Source organism: Bos grunniens, chromosome 27 (assembly GCF_055505025.1).
Source record: "Bos grunniens cultivar Pamir isolate PY7600 chromosome 27, Bosgru_T2T1.0, whole genome shotgun sequence".
Taxonomy (NCBI): Eukaryota; Metazoa; Chordata; class Mammalia; order Artiodactyla; family Bovidae; genus Bos; species Bos grunniens.
Genome location: NC_141191.1, coordinates 20324194 through 20346780, shown reverse-complemented (window position 1 = coordinate 20346780; position 22587 = coordinate 20324194). Strand labels below are relative to the sequence as shown.

Here is a 22587-nt window from a genome sequence, read left to right as displayed (position 1 = left end):
ACCTTTGCAGATTACAACTGAAATTTAAAAAGCAATACAGGTACTGTTTCCAGAAACTATTTTATATTTGAGAAGGGAAAGATAAAAAATTCACAATGTTGAATTTCTGCCGTGGTGTAGCCATTACAGTGAGCATTTTATGTATTTTCTTCCTCTTCTTATTTGTAGATAAGAGGTATTGTAGATTTTACTTTTTATTTTTCCAAAAATGATTATGTCTATGGTTATGTAGATTATTATTTAAGTTGGCCAACATCACCCATATCTTAAGTGAAAGATCTAGCATCCACTCTAGGGTATACGTAATTCCTACTGAATAACATAACCATATTGATAAAGGCAATTCCAAAGAATGCTCAAACTACTGCACAATTGCACTCATCTCACACGCTAGTAAAGTAATGCTCAAAATTCTCCAAGCCAGGCTTTAGCAATATGTGAACCATGAACTTCCTGATGTTCAAGCTGGTTTTAGAAAAGGCAGAGGAACCAGAGACCAAATTGCCAACATCCGCTGGATCATCAAAAAAGCAAGAGAGTTCCAGAAAAACATCTATTTCTGCTTTATTGACTATGCCAAAGCCTTTGACTGTGTGGAGCACAATAAACTGTGGGAAATTCTGAAAGAGATGGGAATACCAGACCACCTGATCTGCCTCTTGAGAAATCTGTATGCAGGTCAGGAAGCAACAGTTAGAACTGGACATGGAATAACAGACTGGTTCCAAATAGGAAAAGGAGTACGTCAAGGCTGTATATTGTCACCCTGTTTATTTAACTTATATGCAGAGTACATCATGAGAAATGCTGGACTAGAAGAAGCACAAGCTGGAATCAAGATTGCCGGGAGAAATATCAATAACCTCAGATATGCAGATGACACCACCCTTATGGCAGAAAGTGAAGAGGAACTAAAAAGCCTCTTGATGAAAGTGAAAGTGGAGAGTGAAAAAGTTGGCTTAAAGCTCAACGTTCAGAAAACGAAGATCATGGCATCCGGTCCCACAACTTCATGGGAAATGGATGGGGAAACAGTGGAAACAGTGTCAGACTTTATTTTTCTGGGCTCCAAAATCACTGCAGATGGTGACTGCAGCCATGAAATTAAAAGATGCTTACTCCTTGGAAGGAAAGTTATGAACAACCTAGATAGCATATTCAAAAGCAGAGACATTACTTTGCCAACAAAGGTTCGTCTAGTCAAGGCTATGGTTTTTCCTGTGGTCATGTATGGATGTGAGAGTTGGACTGTGAAGAAGGCTGAGGGCCGAAGAATTGATGCTTTTGAACTGTGGTGTTGGAGAAGACTCTTGAGAGTCCCTTGGACTGCAAGGAGATCCAACCAGTCCTTTCTAAAGGAGATCAGCCCTGGGATTTCTTTGGAAGGAATGATGCTAAAGTTGAAACTCCAGTACTTTGGCCACCTCATGCGAAGAGTTGACTCATTGGAAAAGACTCTGATGCTTGGAGGGATTGGGGGCAGGAGGAGAAGGGGACGACAGAGGATGAGATGGCTGGATGGCATCGCTGACTGGATGGATGTGAGTCTCAGTGAACTCCGGGAGTTGGTGATGGACAGGGAGGCCTGGCGTGCTGTGATTCATGGGGTCACAAAGAGTTGGACACAACTGAACGACTGATCTGATCTGATCTGATTGATATTCTAAAGTGTCAGGTGATTGATTACATAGTGATAAATTAGATTCATTGATATGTCTTAAATTACTAATTCAATAATGCCATAAATCCATTTTCCAAACAAAATTGTAAGCAGTTTTGAAATTCGTTGATCTAGGTTGCCAAATAAAATACAGGACACCCAGTTTAATTTGGATTTCACTTAAGCAATGAATAATTTTTTAGTAATAATCATCTCATTATCATAATTATTATATTTCATACCTATGGAGTGGTATTCTGAACATTTTAATTAATTTTTATCATAGCCCTATTAAATAGTTACTGTTAGTGTGTCTCAAGCAATATTTGGGACATATTCGTACTAATAAAACTTAACTGTTTTTCTGAAATTCAGATAAAGTATGTCCTACGCATTGCATACTTTAACTGAAAATGTATCTGAAATACAAATTTGTGTATCCTGTATTTTTATTTGCTAAATTTAGTAGCCTTGTTCTAGGCACTCATGTCTAAACTTGTAGATACAGCTTCAAGCAGGAGGAAGAATTCAGTAATTATCCTTGTCTCTTTGTCATCACCATCATTATAGAATAGCACCCTGGAGTGCTATTCTAAGCATTTTATTTAATCTTTACCATATGAAGTAGTTACCATTAATAACTGTTTATGACTGATGAGTAAAGTGAGGCAAATATATAATCATTTTACGATAAAAAATTAAAACCAATGATTTAAAAGTTTGATGGATCTTAAAGCATATTTGGATATTTAGGAGCCAGAAATGTGATTCCCACACCCAGATTAGCTCTGTTAAAAGTACACATTTGAGATATCATTCATACATTTCTAAATGTGCTCATCGTAAGACAGTATGCACTATGCTATGAATTTAGCATGCATGAAACTGAGACATTTTTGATAGCTGAAAATTTAGGAAAGGCATTTAGGTAAAAACTGTAGTATATATTTATATCCAGCAGAATTTTGTTGGTTTTTTTTTTTTCTTTCAAATGAAGAAGTTAGTACTTCTCAGTATAAATAAGCCACCTCCATCACCGACTCCATGGACATGAGTTTGGGTGGACTCCATGGACATGAGTTTGGGTGAACTCCGAGAGTTGGTGATGGACAGGGAGGCCTGGAGTGCTGCAATTCGTGGGGTCGCAAAGAGTCGGACATGACTGAGCGACTGAACTGAACTGAAGGCTATTTTAGCATGCTTAAGATATTTAAATTTAGGGGTTGTAATTTACCATTTTGGATAAAGTCACTTCTTGCAATCTTAAAGTATCCTCTTCTCCTTTGAATTTATAAACCCGAAAATATCAATCTTTAAAGTTCTGATGATGTTTATAGGATTCAGAAATATTCCACTGTTCTAGTATTATGTTCGTGTATATTAATCTGTGGTTCTAAACTGTTAAAAATTTTCCTGTGAACTGTATATTACAGCATTAATTATTTGACTTTCCATTCTGTTTTTCAAGTTTTGGTTTCTACTTCCTTCTTGAAACATAATACATTAGCTTATTAACTGTAGTGTTTTCATCTTAAGTTGCTTCCATTTCTCTAGCAATTGAGTTGTTTACTAGACATTTTAAATATTAGAATTCTGTTATGCTATTGTATTTTATTTACATAGCAAAGAATTTCTTGCAAAAATTGTTGCTTCTTTTTACTAAAAGTTATTTTATCACATTCCCTTAATTTTGTCCTATGGACATTTTTGTTGTTGTTGTAGGCATGCATTATTGATTGGTTTATGTAAATAAATGGGGTAATAGGCTTAATAGAAATTTGCAAGTAACTTTTCTAGGAGATGTATTTGTTTGCATAATAAACATGGCTGAATAAATAGTTTGCTTTTTCAGGACAGTTGACTTTCAAGGCTTCTTAAGAAGGGCACTCTTCAAGTCCCTTCTTATCTCCGTGACTCTGTGACATGTTATAGGGCAAGCTGTTAAGTGGTTTAGGCTATCTAATAATACAAACATTGACTAAAGAGCTTTATAGTCTAACACCCACTTGACAAGATGTTCTGCTTTAAGTTGTATGCATAAGGTCCCAAGACAAATTTCATTCCAAGCCAACTCATTCTTATAGATAATCTAGGTGTAGGAAACCGAGAGTGTCATTTTCCTTTCTGCTTTATTATATCAATATTCAGTAACTGTTTAATGGAGTAATTAGAGTTCTTGTTAGTGAAAATTGAGGATGCCTTCTCTTTCTAGTGATCCCATCTGTTAAATCTGAACTCAAACAGAATATTTTCCTTCTGTAAGAGAGGAAGGTGTTTTCTTCTCATAATTTGGGATGGGAGGGAACTGTTACTTTGTGACTGTTACATTCAAAAGTCTAACAGAAAAATGATAGGAGAGAATAACTTCAAATGGAAAATTGCCCTGATGATTTGAGGAGAAGGGTAAAACTGACATTTGGGAAGTATCATTTTATGAGAAACAGATGAATCCGAAGTTGGAAATGAATTTAGTGCCTACTATAATTAAATTGGTAGAATACCAGTTATGGTGATCTCAAATCATAACAATGCTCACAATTTCAAATAAATAGATATCTTTAGAATGGAATAGTGGAGAAGGCAACGGCACCCCACTCCAGTACTCTTGCCTGGAAAATCCCATGGATGGAGGAGCCTGGTGGGCTGCAGTCCATGGGGTCGCACAGAGTCGGACACAACTGAGCAACTTCACTTTCACTTTTCACTTTCATGCATTGGAGAAGGAAATGGCAACCCATTCCAGGGTTCTTGCCTGGAGAATCCCAGGGACGGGGGAGCCTGGTGGGCTGCTGTCTACGGGGTCGCACAGAGTCGGACACGACTGAAAGTGACTTAGCCGCAGCAGAATGGAATAGAGATGGCAGGGAAAATAATGATTTGTTAAGAGCAACATGGTATTATAAAATGGAATATATCTTCCACGGTAGTTAAAATCTTAGGATCTGGAGTTAAACAGAATTGAGTTAAAAACTTGACATTCATTTCTTATCAGCAAACTGCCTCAATTTTCTAAACCTCAGTTTTCTTTTATTTAAAATGTGGGTAATAACATGTAACTTGTAGAGCTAATGCAAGAAAGGGTGCCTTCAATGGATACATTGTACAATATTTCTGGAAGATGGAAAGCACTGGGAATAAGATTGGTAAGAGAAAATGAAAAAGCTTTGAAAAAAAAAAAAAGAAATTCACGAGAACACTATGTTTTATATGAGTAAAAGCACATATTCATAAAATTGTTAAATCTGGATGAAACTGTAAAGACCTGGAGGGGAAAATGGACAGTCAGGTCACTGGGTTAAAGAAGGGCATTCAGATCACCTGATTGGTGAGACCTTCCCTTTCCTCCATTCCAGCCCTTCACATTGGACCTGCAGGAAGCAGGGCTGGACCGTGGGCTGAAAACCAGAGCTACTCTGGGGCTCTGGAGAAATGCTTGTCTAGAGAGAGTTCCTATAACAAGTTTTGGAAATAGTGAGAGACGCTGAGCACAGTGAGTGAAGACAACAGGGCTGAGGAATTTAACAAGAGATTGACAGAAACAAAGCCCTTGTTCTGGAGAACAGCATACTCCTGTGCTCCACATTCTGAATAATGGCAACTAATCAGAAGCCTGCCTACCCCTGCAGACTCGCCTTTTCTAAAGACAGTATAAACATGATAAATCAAGTAGAAGAAGCAGGTTAGTTAGTTAAATAGATTAGAGCAAGAGGTCATATGTGTGGCTTTCCACCTTTGAATTGCTTTGTTATATTTGCAGCATTCTCATTTTTTAATACCTCATGGTCGCTCTCTAAAGAACCAAAGAACCAAATTCCCCAACCTTCCTCACATTCAAGATGCTAAAATAGGACTTAATTTCCAGCTGGTATTTACACTAACATGAGACATGAATTCAGAAGAGGGGAAAGACCAGGAGACACTCTGCTTGCCAGAGGACAAGGGAGAGAGAAAGTTTTCAGAGACAGTGGAGGCAGATGTCCCAGAAGGGCCATGCCAATGACCCAAGGACTAGGGATCCATCTGTAGCTAGGCCAGTGGGACAGTTCAGGAATTGTCTCTCCCTGGATAGCTTTCAACTGGTTCTTGTATCCTCCTGGGGATCAGTTCAGTTCAGTCAGTCATGTCCAACTCTTTGTGACCCCATGGACTGCAGCACGCCAGGCTTGCCTGTCCATCACCAACTCCTGGAGCTTGCTCAAACTCATGTCCATTGAGTTGGTGATGCCATCCAACCATCTTATCCTCTGTCATCCCACTCTCCTCCTGCCTTCAACCTTTCCCAGCATGAGGGTCTTTTCCATTGAGTCAGTTCTTCACATCAGGTGGCCAAAGTATTAGGGATCATGTGTACTAATGTGAATTCTTATATTTACTTTCTAAGTAAAACCAAGAATCTGTTCTGTTGCTTTCATCAATGAACCCCACATAGTATAGTAATAGACCCCGAAGACACTGGGAAGTGGAACTTGGTTATCAGACCATAGGATGGGACTCTGGTAGGCTGAAACATGCAGTGGCAAATTGGGATCCCAATGTGTGCACAGGGAATAAAAACGAGCAGGTTGACAGCATTCAACATTATCACCCTCTAAATCAATAATTTAAAATATTTATTCATATTTTGGTCACGTTTGTAATTTGTTTTTCATTGCTGAGTGGTATTTCATTGTATGTTCATACCACAATTACATTATCTTTTCTCTCATTGATATATATTTTGACTGTTCTAGTTATTGATTATCATGGATAAAATGGCAATAAATATACAAGTCTCTTTAAAAAAAATGTATTATTAGTAAAGAATGCCAGGAATACGGAGAGTGTTGGCAATGTCTAACTGGGAATAAATTAGCAATGTTAAAACTTTGAAATCTCAATGTAAGGAATAGTGACAAAATCACAGGGTTCCAGTGACCCTTCCTTAATATTGTTTGCACAGAAGGAGGTGTGTAACAACAACAACAAAAGAATCAGAGCCAGTTGATGGTTGATAAAGATCGAGGAGCTGATGACTAGGATGGAAACATCAGGGCTGATGCAAATGAATCAGAATAACCACAGTTCCTAAGCCCAGCCTTGCCTCCCTTGTCAGCAGAAAGTCTCTCTTCCTCCATTTGATGAGACTATTCTTGACTTGACTGCAAATCCTATGGCAGCCTGGCGGGAGGAAGCAGCTCTGCTGGAAGAAGCCATTTCTCCTCAGGTGCCGTCCAACCACCCCTCACTGTCTCCAAAGTCCAGCACGCCCCAAGGAGCAAATTAGTGAGTCAAACCTGGGAAGTGGCTGGGACAACAGCAGAGAGGCAAATATTTTGCTTATCTTTACTGTCAAAAATCTGTCTAACGTTCGTGGGACGCTTCTCAGGCTGCTCATTGTCCCTAGGACAGGGGACGAGAAGCATAGCTTCTGGCTGGCGGGACCGCACAGCATCACACCCTCAGCAGAGATGGTGTATCCCATTTAGCCACTCAGGCGGCTGGCAGTGCGTCTGCTTCTTCAGCCTGTGCCGCTTCCTAGACCCAACAAAGGCGGTAGAAATGAGGCTGAGGTGCCCCTGATGCCTTGGTATAATCTACAGGATGGATTTTGACAGTGAAGACATGTAGCATTATTGGCATGAACAAATCAGCTGTGACCCGCTCCTCGCTTCCTTCTCTATGATGGCAACCCCCTCCAGTGTTCCTGCCTGGAGAATTCCATGGACAGAGAAGCCTGGCAGGCTACAGTTCATGGGGTCGCAAAGAGACATGACTGAGCAACTAACACACACACACCAACACACACACACAGGCAGATACATTTTTTTTTTCCTCTCCAGTCTAGACACCTTTTCCTTCTTTTTCTTGCTTCATTATCATGGCAGGAATCTCTAGGATTGTGTATAAACTAGAGTAGAAAAGGTTAGAGTGGACACCTTTATTTAATTCCTGATTTTTGTGGAAAAGCATTCATGTTTCACCATTAAATACGATGTTAGCTGTGTGGATTAGCTTTCCTATCTGTTTCTACTAGTTTGCTTATTCCAGTTATGACTCAATTTAGAACAATTTATTTTGTCTTCACTGTGTATATTTTTGTTTATTTAATGCCTCATAATTTTGCTTGACTACCAGACATTATGAATTTTACATTTATTGTGTGCTGGATAAATTTAGCTTTGTTCTGAGATAGTTCACTTACACAGAAAGAATAGGATCCTGTTTTGTATTGCTTTTCAGCTTTGTTAGCATCTAGTCTAGGGCTATTTTTTCCCATTACCAAAACAAGACCCTTCTGAATATATTACTCAATGCCCAGTGAATTACAGGGAGAATGCAATGGCACCCCACTCCAGTACTGTTGCCTGGAAAATCCCATGGATGGAGGAGCCTGGTAGGCTGCAGTCCATGGGGTTGCTAAGAGTCAGACACGACTGAGCGATTTCACTTTCACTTTCCACTTTCATGCATTGGAGAAGGAAATGGCAACCCACTCCAGTGTTCTTGCCTGGAGAATCCCAGGGACGGAGAAGCCTGGTAGGCTGCAGTCCATGGGGTCGCACAGAGTCGGACACGACTGAAGGGACTTAGCAGCAGCAGCAGTGAATTACAAAACTTTCCAGCCTTGCTGTTGTTCAGTTGCTCAATCATGTTTGACTCGTTGCAACCACATGGACTGCAGCATGCTAGGCTTCCCTGTCCTTCACTATCTCCCAGAGTTTGCTCAAATTCATGTCCCTTGAGTCGGTGATGCCATCCAACCATCTAATCCTCTGTTGCCCCCTTCTCCTCCTGCTCTCAATCTTTCCCAGCATTGGGGTCTTTTACAGTGAGTCAGTTCTTTGCATCAGGCCAAAGTATTGGAGCTTCAGCATGTGTCTTTCTAATAAAAATTCAGGGTTGATTTCCTTTAGAATTGACTGGTTTGATCTCTTTTATGTCAAAGGGACTCTCAAGAGTCTTATCCAGCACCGTAATTCGAAATTATCAATTCTTTGGCACTCAGACTTCTTTATAATCCAACTCTTACAACCATACGTGACTACTGGAAAAACCATAGCTTTGACTCTACAGACCTTTGTTGGCAAAGTGATGCCTCTGCTTTTTAATATGCTGTCTAGGTTTGTCATAGCTTTTCTTCCAAGGAGCAAGCATCTTTTAATATCATGGCTGCAGTCACCATCTGCAGTGTTTTTACAGCCCAAGAAAATAAAGTCTGTCACTGTTTACATCGTTTCCCTCATGTATTTGCCATGAAGTGATTCCATGATCTTAGTTTTTTGAATGTTGAGTTGTATGCCAGCTCTTTCATTCTCCTCTTTAATTGTCATCAAGAGGCTCTTTAGTTCCTCTTCACTTTCTGCCATTAAGGTGGTCATCTGCATATCTGAGGTTGTTGATATTTCTCCTGACAATCTTGTATCCAGCTTGTAATTCATCCAGCCCAGCATTTCCTGCATCAGGAAGTGGCTACGTGTATAAGGCACACTTAACGAAGTTCTCTAGAGTTCTGTCTGTGCATTTCTCTCCTTTCCAATTATTTGTCCTGTAAAGTCGAGCAGTCTTTGCCTTTCCAGTCTTCCAGTTAGGTCTCCCCAGCTGTGTGACATTGCTGATCTTCGCTAATAACTCCCTTACCTACATTTCAGTCTAGAAACACCCTCCAAGCCAGGACAAGTGCAGGGCTTGTCTTGTTTTTCATCTCTCAGGGATCACTGTCCTTCAATTGCGTAATGTCCAGTGTCTTGAAAAATGTTGTTTTATTTATTTTGTCCATCTTTCTAATTGATTCAGGAGGGAGAATAAATCTGGAATGTTTTGCTTCATCTTGGCCAGATGCAGGTGTCTTTTATGCACGTTAAAAATTTGGCAATCATAATTGTGTGGATTTCAGGGCCTCAGAGCTCTGGTTTGAGTCTGCCACTCAAGCAGTGATACTCCCAGGCAAGTTATGGAACTAATCTGTGTCTCAGTTTCCTCATCTGTAAAATGAGATGACAATACCTACTTTATGAGTTTGTTGACCTTTAAATGAGAGGAAGTCAGGGAAAATGAGTTTTTATTTTGCTCTATGATATTTTCTGTTTTTAAAATTTTTGATGTCAAAAGTTAATGCATATATTAATATGCAGTTTTAGAATAGAGTAAGAACCTTTATAATCTAGTTTTCTATTTAGTTGCTAGCAGTATAGAAGTCTGCCTATTGAGGCAATGTTCACCATCTTCTCTAATTCTACAAAGTATGCAATATAAAACCACCTATACTGAATTATATAAAATTTAAGTTCTCAGATGAGCACTGCATGAATGTGGGTGCTAAAAGTACTTTAAACTTATTTAATTTCTTCAAAACAAAAAGGGCTTGAATAAACAAGTGAAAATATGTTCATTTTGAATCATACAAATGTGTAAAGTATAAAATAAATCTTTTCTGTAAATTACCCAAGTTTAAAAATATATTTCTTTGAAACTTTAAGGCAAATTTTACACTACCATAAACTTGTAACAGCATTATATTAGAGACAAAAAACAGAAATCTGAAACATGTACTAATTTCTTATTCAAAACTTTTAAATTAAAAGAAGTGCATTTATTCAAGAGTAATCCTGTGTTGCTGCTGCTGCTAAGTCGCTTCAGTCGTGTCCGACTCTGTGCGATCCCATGGACTGCAGCCCACCAGGCTTCTCCATCCATGGGATTCTCCAGGCAAGAATTCTCGAGTGGGTTGTCATTTCCTTCTCCAATGCATGAAAGTGGAAAGTGAAAGTGAAGTCGCTCAGTCGTGTCTGACTCTTAGCAACCCCATGGACTGCAGCCTACCAGGCTCCTCCATCCATGGGATTTTCCAGGCAACAGTACTGGAGTGGGGTGCCATTGCCTTCTCCCAATCCTGTGTTATATTTTTATTTTCTGCTTTCTCAGCTGTTAAGATTGGAATGTTAATAGTGACAAATACAAGGAGGATGTGACAATGACTTGTAAACCATCTTGGAAATATCTGACAATAAAATGTTATAATAAGAAGAATGTCATTTTTATATTTGAGAAATACAAATTATCCCACTCCTGTTATCAGAAGTTATCCAGAGAGATGTATTAGCAAACACGTGCTTGTTCAGTCACGAGAGCAAGTCTTCCTTTTGAAGAAAGATTCTTTAGAAATGTTACGACACATGAGGAGCTCTTGTTATACATATATTAGATCTTTCTGATTACCGTACCTATGTTATGGTATTAAATTTTTAAAAACAGAAATGTCATTTTTATGTTTTTCTACAAGGCAGAGATTGCCTATTTCCTACAAGGGAAATAGGTTTATGCTTCTGTTCTTTGAATCTGTGTGATATAATATTCAGAAATACTTTAGCATTATTTGGTCAAGTGCAAAATGTCAGGAATGTTTTATTTTTCACCACTTTTTCCTGAATATATGTCTGATGAGATCCTTCTGTTTCTTGTAAACTGGAAGTCAGCACTACAGGGCTTGCTGTGAAAGGATGACAAGCGAGTTACCACAAGCCCATTTGTGCAAAATGATGGCTGTGGTTCCCCGTTAGGAGTTGCTCAGCTGCGAAGATGAAAAGATGGTCAAACAGAAAGTTGCTGGATCCTGGAGATCAAAATGCAGTCTGCTGCGTGTCATGCCTGCCTACACTGGCACCTCAGGGTATTGGTAGTAGGAGTTTGGGAGGGCGCCTAGGCAAGAAAACGGTATCGGGCATCAAATGTGTGGTCTTTGTGGTGGTGGTGTTCAGTTGCTAAATTGTGTGCGACTCTTTGCAACCCCATGGACTGCAGCATGCCAGACCTCCCTGTCCTTCATTATCTTTGTAGTAATTTACTATTAAACCTGATCCATTTTTGTCTTCTAAAATACATCATTTGTAGTTTATTTGTAACGACAGGTGACATCAGTGTGAAAGGATGGAGTGAGGCTTGATAATGTATAAAAGAACGAAGTAATAACTGTCTGAGCACCCAGAGCAGTACTGCCTTATACACCAAGCAATCAGTTGTCCTCTTAACAACCTCAGTGATTTCTCTGGCTTTTTTCCTCAGGTTAAATCAGGAAACTTGGGTCTATGAAAGAAAAATAAATATAACATAGTTATACAATTTAATTTAAAACAAAACCAAAGAGCAGATCTAAGTATCTGTGCCTAAGGAAACTTCCCAACCGTCTGGCACAGGCAGACAGAACAACGTGGTACAGGAACACAACATAAGTTGCCTTCTAAGTTTGTGCTTTTGTTTCCCTAAGAAAAATAGGCAGCTAGACAAATGTCCAGTTAATCTATGTTATGCTCCAATACTGCTGATGAAGCTTCCTATCTTTTTTTAAAAATAAATATTGCTCTATGAAGAATCCGTTACATGCTCCAGATTTAATGTTATTAATTTGATGGGTAAATTTGTAGCAAAATGAAAAAAGGGCAAGAAAAATCATTTGTACATTAGATCCTGAAGGGATCCAAGTTTAATCCCAGGTTCTTAACAAAATTGTAATAGAAAAACTGAGCCATACCATAAATTTCTTGTAGAATTCATCATCCAAAGAAGATTTTTTTTTCTGCTCCATTCCTGTGCTAAATGTCTTAGTTCAGAGAGGGATTGTGTCTACTATAATAGATTTATAGCCCTGTAATATGAACTGATGCTCTCATGATGTCTGTTACCTTTGATTTTAGATTTATACACTAGCTCCAGTTTTTTAAGCAATTGTTTTCTTTCCCTCCTATGAGACATATGATCAGTGCTAAACCATCATAGACAACTGGAGACACTGATGATTTCCTGTAATGAACAGGAAAGGGTCCCAGATGCCTGATGAAACACTCATTCTTTCTGAGACAATAGTCACAGGCTAGAGACAAATCTTCTAGTTTTTCAGCCTTGATCTCTGCTACTGAGATAAAGTAGAAGATATAATGGATCTGTTTCTAATAACCAAAAAGGTAATGAGTCTAATAAACTTAGTTCTAGAATAAAGCAAAAGCCAAATAAAATGCCAACTGAAATTGTAATTACAATGAAAACCCTTTCTAGGAGAAGACAGATTAGATCCTATAGAAGCAAGATTTGAACACATTAAAATTTTAAACTGTTCAAATTCTACCAGAGATGTGGACTCTTCAAACACTTGTGATTGGCAACCTGGTGGCTTTGAACTGCAAGGTATGATCCTTTCAGGCGCAGGTTGCAAATTAAAATTGTGGTTTGGGAAATAAGAGGTAGGTTTATAGTAAACAGGTGGCTTCTGTTCAAAAGAGAATTGCTGGGGACTCTTTTATGACCATGCTGATGCTGTGACATATTAAGTGGAGCTTGTCTCTTTTCCATCTGCTGTAGACAACTGCTGGAGGCGGAACCCATTTAGGAGATGGTATACTCCATGCAGCTGCTCCGCCATATCTCATAAATAAAGAATCCAATCATGCCTTCATTCTCCTTTATTAGACCCAATTTGTCAGGACTGGGTCCTTGTTCTTTTAGGCAATTGTCCACAGAGTATGGCTTTTAAAGAATTTGTTTTGGGGATGTGATTTTTTAAAGATTAACTCGGTGTTAACAGAAAAATTGTGAGTTGCATTTTGGGTTTATATGTGCTTGATTATACTTGACCTATAAAACTAGGCTTGATAAAAAGCCCTTCCCTGGTAAGTGTAATGCTTATTTGTCTCACAAGAACTCTTCTGACTTGCTTTAATCTCCCCTTGGACACACTTGTCTTAGAGTTTTTATCTCTAAAAGAAGCAATTTGGTGGAATGCTCTGTTCTCTGCATACATCATTCAACTCATTTACTTATTGCTATGTTACTTTTGTGATTCACAGATAAAAATGAACATTAAAAGAGAGGTACTGTTTTCTAGCTTTTGTCTGTTTTTCCCAGTGGGGAGTTTGATACTTCATCAAATGAGATAGTACTGAAAAGACAAAAGGACGTATCCCTTTTTGTAGATATCAAACTATTTTGTTTAACTTTTAATAGTTTGCAAATCCTGACTTAGTGTTTTGCTCAGAACCAGACATCCTGCTGTAATAAGTGTGTTGGTGGAGGAATGTTTTTTCCCTGCCTTGGGTCTGGATTGCATTCAAATCATTGTATAGATTAAATGACATTTAGTACATGTGATTTGTCTGAGAAAAACCTAATGTTAGGAAATTTTGACTTTTGTTGGCAGAACATTCTCACATGTCAGGATGTCACTGGCTGATAAAACACACAAAACCACCAAGTCTAATCGTGTCTGTAGGTTTCCAATATGTTTGGTAGCAAAAGAATTCCAGTTCCTGTGTACATTCAAAGTTCACAGTGTATAGCAGGCAAAGAAAGGAATATCCATCACCAGTAAAACATTGAGGGACTCATGAAGCATGGGATGCCTACCTTGCTCAGAAATTAAATAGTGTAAGTGATTCTGAGTAGCCTTTTAAGGTCACCCATGGGTCCTTTCTCCTCATTCCCACCATACGTAACTGTCGAGATGCAGCATGTGTTTAGGAAAGATACACATTTTGGTAGCATAGACAAATGTCTTTGATCCTATCCAGAATTTATGAGTCTGTAAAATGTATTATCAAGCTAATTAATCTGATATATTCAATTTAATAAAGCAGAACAAAATCTTTAAACATTGTAATAGCTTGCCGAATTCTGAATAAAGCAAAATAAGCCATGTGTTTGAGAGACCAAACTTGAAAATTGAAAGACCTTTGGGAGTTGAGGTGAACTCTGAGTTCAGAGTTAAACCTCTGCCGTTTCATCGTTTGCTCTTTAACAATGGAGTCTAAGCATGTATTTAAGAGACTGCTTTGATAAACGATGATCTTTGCTTCCTTATTATTTGAAGCAAGTGGCTGAACGATTGGCATCACTTCCTACGTACCAGAACTAGTTTCTTCCTGTTTGATAGTTTCACCATGATTTAGTTTAAGTAGCATGCCCATCTCTAAAAGGTTTTTAAGACTGTAAAATGTTACATCTGCACAACTGTATTAATATTTCATAATAGTGTTGTAGTTATTTAGCAAATGCTAAAAATATTTTACTTTTTTCCATTTTAATGCATTTACATCATGTTGGCTTTCCTCCTTTGTTTTTCTCCACGACTTGGATGTTTTTAAATAAGAACTAAAGAATTTAGAAAAACAAGTTTAAGTCTTGGCAGTGAAATGATAAAGCATAGATTGGGGTTAAGCAATTACCTATTTAGAAGATGACAAATAGCAACCTTTAGCTATCTGACATGAATTTTGATTTTTATAAAATGATCAACTTATGGCCAGAGTTAGAGATGCTTTCTGTTGTGAAGAATTCACTTTGTAAAATCTTACGCCTGCTTTACAAAGGGAGAACAATTGTTAGGGCAGTGCCTAGTAATTTTCTGGAGGATGATGTAAAGAATTTCGTCTCAGAACATTGAGAAAGCATTAAATTTTAGGAATTTAATGGAAATTAAATTAAAGGAAAGGAACATGATATATTAGGTAACAGTAATACGTATTGAGATGAAAGTCATGCTTATGATGTGTCAGCCGAAGGAGATAAACGTTTTTCAAAAGAATCTGATCTAAAAGAAGCAGGAGTGGCAGGTACAGGTACATGGAGAACTGTGATGGACAGGTTCTGATTGAGGGGCCGTGATGAATAAACTGGATGGCAGTGTTGTGAGATCATGCTGGAGATTGCCTGCTAGATGGAGGAGAAGCTTAATACTTTTCTAATATAGTTCACAAAACAGAGAAATTACTGTGCTGATGGCTGACCTCAGACATTCAGAATACTCCCAGAAACCTCACTCCTCTAAAACTGCACTCATGAGGGGTATCTGCCCTGACTTTGTGCTGATTTCACTCCTTGCTTGTGGGAGCATGAAACTCTTCCACTTTTAATTTAATTTAAAGAACTCTTTGTTAAACTATAAATGACAGTGTATTTACTTATTTGGCTTCAGAAAGCCAAATGAGAGTGGTAGTTTCTCAGACCAAGAGATGTAACAGTGGAGATGGTCACAGATATTTGGATGGTAGTTTATATTTTGAAGAGAGAATTTAACAGATTATATGCCCAGTAGCAGAGTCTTGACTTTAGAGGCTTCTTAACTACCAGTGTCTCTTGAGAAGCTCATAACCTCAGCAGACACACTTGTTTTCTGTTTTGCTTTTTTTTTTTTTTTTTTTAAATCCATTTTGGTTTTAGTCTTCTGGTTGTGTGAATCCAGTTTAGTCTTCTGGCTATGTGAAATTGCTACTGTAGAGGCTGTGCCTTTATGAAGTGCATTCTGTAATCTGTACCTCATGAGTTCTGTTTCAAATTTTGTCTCCTCAGAGTCCAGGTTTCACACTCAGGGGTTATATGTCACTTTCCTACAATGATTCTTTTTCTCTTGACTGGGACATTGAGAGAGGGTAGACCTTGAGCTATCTAGGACAGGAAACACTGAGATTGCTAGAGAGGGATTTTAAGTGTCTGAAATTAAAGGAAAGAAAGGAGGGACCACAAAAAAGGACTACCTAATACCTGTCCATTAGTTTAGAACACGGCTGACTGTGGCTGTAGAGATTCAAGCTATACGCATTTACCTTGTTCTATATGAAACGTTTATGAATTAGAGTCTACTTTTTGTACCCACAATGGAACAGGCCAATAATTTAATCTCCCCCCACATTTTTTAGTAAAAAAAAAAAAAAAAAAGCCCTATGATATATGGTTTTTTAAATTACACAGCAGTTTTACTTTTTCAGCTATTTACCTGGCTTCAAGTACTATTTTCAGTGAGAGAGTACATAGTAAATTAAGCTGCCAGTGTTGTCAGCAATAATGAACTTACACTGTCAAACACTAATTTCTCCCAATCTTATCTCATTAGACTACCACAGTACTTCTGCAGTGAGTTCCTTCATACTAAATATCCATTATTTTATGTGACTATCAAAATGAACTTAAGAATTCAGCCATAAAAAATGAAAATAGAGCCACTTTTGAGATTCTTTCTAGACAAACGGGTTCTAGCTTTAGTATGAATGTAAAAGTTAAGTAAAGTGAAGTGAAGTCGCTCAGTCGTGTCCGACTCTTTGCAACCCCATGGACTTTAGCCTATCAGGCTCCTCCATCCATTGGATTTTCCAGGCAAGAGTGCTGGAGTGGATTGCCATTTAATCACAAAGTTAAAATCATATGTATATGTATACATTAGTTCTTTAAGAAGTTAATAAGCTAGTTGATTTGTATGTTCATAATGGATATTGCAGTAGGTGAAAAAATCTCAAAGAAACTTACTGAATCGAGTCCTTAACAGTTGATTTTTATCTTGGTATTCATATTATTGGATATTATGCTTATGGCTAGGATCAGAATCTGTATATCTTCTGCCAAGTCAATTTTTGTGGTCATGGTCAATAGCCACTCTCATTCCTACCTATCATTCCTAGTTAGGACTCCAGGAGACATTAACATAAATGAGATATGAAGGTAAATTTATTCTTTCCGTATGTATTTATTAGATGCCTATCATAGGGAAATAGTAGAAAAGAAACAGAACTGCAAGTTGAATACTGCTTAAATTCTAGTTGGGGAGGAGATAGAGTTTATATCCTAGTTGGGGAGGAGACAGTAAAAATAATTATCTGCTTTGTAAAATGACTAAATGTTATCAAGAAAAATAAATCATGACAACAGTTTAAGGATGGATGGGTGTGGACAGCACTATTTTATGTAAAGAAGTAAATGCATGGTCTTTATTAACACTTATACTGTGATAACCAACCTCTGTAGATCCATAGCCCTCATGGGTTCTAATGAGTGCTGTTGAGCTATAAGAAGTCTTTGTGCCTAGGCCAATAGCTAGCCTAAATTATCTTCCTTTTCTGTTGACCTAACCTTGGAATTTGCTTAGCTTCTCAGTGTTGTATGAAACTAGTATTATCATATTAACGGATGAGAAGGGAGTTTCTAAATATGGACTCAAAAGAATAATTAAGAGCCATCATCTAAAAGGAGACACGCATGAAATTGACCAGAGGACATGCTGGGTAAGCAAACAGTTTTCAGTGCCTTATCTATTTATTCACAGCAAAAGCATCCTCCAGAAGGGTGGCCCAGCCCTGTATTCTTCAGGGTGAGATGCTATGATCTCAGGGTGGGGTTAAACCTTGAGTTATCAAATCTGGCTGAGTTGAAGAATCCCTTGAAGATTATTTTAAAAATTAGACTTTGAGCTGAAGGCTTAAACCACATGAATCTGAATATGTGGAAGTGAGGTTCAGAAAAACTACTTTAAATAAATAAAGCTCATCAGTTTTATTGCTTTTCAGGGTAACACTTTACCACTTTAGTGATGGGAGTTGGGGGAAGGAAGGCAATACAATACTAGATTGCCCTAAAGTAGCACTTACTCATTGATGAGCCATATTCACATAAACAGAAGTAATGTGCAGAATACAGCTTCAACAAAATAAAAATCTCTCAGTGTAGTGTCCTCAGAAAAATTTTAAAAATATTTTATACTTATAAAATGTTATTTTTTGTGCAAACATGTAAACAACAGAAAGTTAAAGGCTCTTGGAGATTAAAAATATAATTTCCAAAAAATATAACAAAAGAGTTGTGAATTTCAGTCCAAGAATGTCTCCAGCCCATAGAGATAAAAGGCAGGGGGGAAAGGGAAGGAAAAGAAAAGAATTAAGGTGACCATTCAGGAGATTCAATGTTTAATTCATAGAAATTTTAGCAAAAAAAAAATGACAGAGAAAATCAGGGGGAAGGAAATAATAAAAGATAAAAAGAGAAAGAAAAAGAAGAAAACAGAAATTCGCAGTGTTCAAAGAGACAACTGAGACTTCACAATGAAAGGGCAAGAACAAGTGAATAAGATTGAACACATGTATCAGTCTTTTTTTTTTTTTTCTAATTTTATTTTATTTTTAAACTTTACATAATTGTATTAGTTTTGCCAAATATCAAAATGAATCCGCCACAGGTATACATCAGTCTTAAATAGAAGATTCTAAATGTTTCCAGAGAGGAGAGGAAAAGCAAAACAAAAATGACAATCCATTTACAAATAAATGAGAATTCAGTGGGCATAAAGATGGTAACCCACTCCAGTACTCTTGCCTAGAAAATCCCATGGACGGAGGAGCCTGGTAGGCTGTAGTCCATGGGGTTGCTAAGAGTCGGACATGGCTGAGTGGCTTCACTTTCACTTTTCACTTTCATGCATTGGAGAAGGAAATGGCAACCCACTCCAGTGTTCTTGCCTGGAGAATCCCAGGGACGGGGGAGCCTGGTGGGCTGCCGTCTATGGGGTCGCACAGAGTTGGACATGACTTAAGTGACTTAGCAGCAGCAGCAAAGCAAAATACATGTTAGTTGACAGCTGAGCAAATCCTATCCATGACAGCCTAGAATTTTGAAGCTAGGAAACAATTAATTCTGTTTAACAGGATAAAGATATTTTCAGATACTCAGGAACATCTCATAAAGTGTACTTGTTGTGAATACATTCTTAAGAATGACTACCAGGCAATTGGCCATAAAAGACAAGGAAGACAGTGGTGGGAAATAAAAGAAAGGGCCAACCAAAGTTTTTATACTGTTAAGTGTACTGAAGCTCCTAGTACTTGATTTTTCAGATGCAAGATATAATATTGTCCTGCCAACCTAACATCCATAAGGTGATCATAAACTTATTCTAGTTCTTTTTCTCTCCCCATTCTGTATTTTGTTAATTTATTATTTTGATAATATATTTTATAATACTTATCCACTATTTTTAAAAAATTGTGGTAAAATATATTTTTTAAATGTGTCATTTTAATCATACAATTCAATGACATTAGGTACACGGACATGTTGTGTAACTATCATGGCTATTTCCAAAGATGTTTTTATCATTCCAAACAGAAACTCTGTAACCATTAAAAAATAATTCCTCATTTCTTTTACTCCCCAACCCCCGATAAACTCTAATCTGCTTTCTGTTTTATGAATCTGCCTATTCTAGATATTTCATATTAAGTGAAATCATACAATAATTTTCCTTTATTCCTTGTTTATTTCACTTAGCATAATGTTTTTAAGGTCCATCCCTTGAAGCATGCATCAGAATCTTGTTGATTTTTATGGTTTAATAATATTCTACTATATGCATATGTCATATCTTAAAAGACCCATTTATCCACTGATGGACCCTTCAGTTTTTCCTCACTTTTTTGCCTCACGAGTAATGCTTCAATGAACAATGACAGACATGTGTTGGAGTCTCTGTTTTTGATTTTTTGGGTGTATACCTAGGAGTAGAATTGCTGGGTCATATGGTAACTCTAAATTTAACTTTCTGAGTGATCATCAGACTGTGTTCCACAGGGGCTATACCATTTTACATTCCCACTAAAAATGTAAACGTTACCAGGGCTCCAGTGTTTTCACACCCTCACCAGTACTTGTCATCCTGTGTTTTTTATCATTGTTGTTGCTGTTCATTTGCTTTATTAGAGTCATCTTATCAGGTGTGAGGTTATGGAAGTGTATCTTGTGTTTTGGATTTGTATTTCCCTACTGATGAATACTATTGAGCATCTTTTACTGTTCTTATTGGCCCTACGTGTGACTTCTTTAAGAGGTATCTAAGTCCTTTGCCCATTTTTGAGTTTGGTTATTTTTTATTGTTTTATAGGAATCCACTATTTTTCACTTTTATGTACCTTTTTAAAGTGTGAGTTCTATAATTAAATATATTTGGTGCTCATCACAGATTTTTATACTTGAAACATCTCTAATCATTTAATGGTTTATGAGGCATATTGATAAGTAGTTTCTTTAGAATAGGCTAATGAATGCCATGTCCCTCAGTTCTTACATGTTCTTCTTAGTGGCAAAACATCAATGATAATTTGGCTAGATAAAAAAATAAATCCTGGGTTCATATTTTCTTGAGGAAAAAAATGTTTGTCTATTCTTTTTGTAACATGTAATGTTGTTATCAATAATCTGATGCCAATTGGATTTTTTCACTTTCATAAATCATGTGAATTTGTTTATTTTGGTAGGGTCTGGATGACAAAAATATTCTTAACTTTAAAATCCAATTGTTATATTAGTATTCTGGGTCAAACTTTCCAACTACTTGGGATCTCGATATGTGGATTCAAGCCTTCTAATTTCAGGGCAGTTTTTAATATATTTTTTGTGTTCCATTTAGCACTCCAGATATACTTGTCTTTATTTTTTCCTTTTTATCCTTTCCTCCCATTTTTCTTACTGAATTTTCTACGGTGTTATTCAGTCTTGAGCTTTTTCAGATTTAGTCTTTATAAAATTTGATTCTATCTTAATTATGTCCTACAATTTGTCAGTTCTCATTTTGTATCTTCCTTTGTCTAATCATTTTCTTCCTGAGCTTATTATTTCTGATTGTCTTATTTTCAAGCTTGTATCATTTCTTAAGTCGATTTTAGCTCATTTTGCTAAATGTAACTTACAGTCCACCCCCTGTATTGGCTCATCGTTTGTATCCACTGTTCTATATTCACAGATTGAACCAAATGCAGACCTCATAGTACTGTATTATTTACTGAAAACAATCCTGTATAAGTGAACCCATGCAGCTGGGTCAAACTCATGTTGTTCAAAGGTCACTATATCATTAAAATTAATTTACGCATTGCTTTTCATTTACTATAACTATTAGAATATTTAAATTCACGTGATCCACATTATATTTTTCTTGCACAGTGCTGATTTAAAGAGGCAAGAAAAGACTGTGTAGACTTGCACCTAAACAAAAGATCCCCTCACTGTTCCAGTCTCTTCAGCATGGTTCATTGTGATATCATAAAGGTTCCTATGCCACATAAATTCCCCCAGGATGCCCCTATTCTGAATTTATATTGAAAATTGATGGTGCTTTTAGGAGTCAATAGAAGATTACAAGATCCAGAATTCCAGCCAAATATATACATCTTGTTATCATAAACATATAAAAGGCTTGTGACAATGTTATGAGTTTTCTACTTAATGGAAGAATTTCAAACAAATGCTCAGGACATCATATGTACAGTTAAATATGTAAACATTTATTCAGTGTCGGTAGCTCTCTAACTTTATTAAAGACTCATTATTACAGACAGAGTCCCTTTTCATAATCATCCAAATCTCAATGTTGTCTCACAGTTTAAATAATAGAGTTTTCCCAATCTAATAAATGGTGGTAGTATAGAAAATGGGACATTAACAGCGTTGTAAACTGATGTTTTAAATATAAAACTTGATATTTAATTTGTAAAGTAACAACAATCTCAAGGGTGTGTGGAAATATAACAACAAAAAAACTAATTTTCTTTCTATTTAAGTCAGCAAAATGGAATGTCCAGAGGTGAGGGAGTTTTTGTTGAATGAAAAGACAAGTGTAAGGTGATAATGAAATATACAGTTTAACTTATCGTTTATTCAGAGCCTAGGTTCTCATGCCAAGCCTCAGGATCTAGCTTGTCCTAAGAACTTTTTAGCACTTACTTTAATTGAGGTCTGATGCTTCCATAGAAAATAAAGAATGATAGAGCCATTAAGAAGACATTTTTCAGTTCTGAAAAGGTAATGTGGAGGAGGTCAAACATTATTTACAAATGGTCTAATGCATTTTCTGAAAGTTAAGCACATGCCTTGAAGATGCTGTATTTTGTTACAGTAAACTAATAAATCTTGCCCCCAAGGTGAGAACTGTTGTTAGTTGACACGAAGTACTGTTGGTGTTGAGACCTCTGGGACTCCCACCACCAGGTCTGAGACAGGGGGCCGGACAAGCCCGTACAGGGTGAGATGTGAGGCTGATCTGTCAGTAGGGGCTCGGGCAGTGAAGACTAAGTGTCTGAACCGGTGGGCTTGAGGCCTGCTTGCGTGTGGTTAGACTAGAGTTCTCAAGGATAAAGATTCCAGCATATTGCGTC

The 22587-nt window shown here is 37.3% G+C and overlaps 1 long non-coding RNA gene across 22 annotated transcripts in view; it reads left to right on the top strand.

Annotated features, from left to right (window-relative positions):
• Nucleotides 1-22587, top strand: part of LOC147343611 (uncharacterized) — a 729471-nt gene that overhangs the window by 372877 nt on the left and 334007 nt on the right. The window contains exon 2 of one of the 22 annotated variants that reach the window (XR_015156282.1): nucleotides 6756-6922. The exons of the other annotated variants lie outside the window; for them this stretch is intronic. This is a non-coding gene — a long non-coding RNA (uncharacterized LOC147343611). The remainder of the gene's footprint in view (nucleotides 1-6755; nucleotides 6923-22587) is intronic. 22 annotated transcript variants of the gene reach the window in all.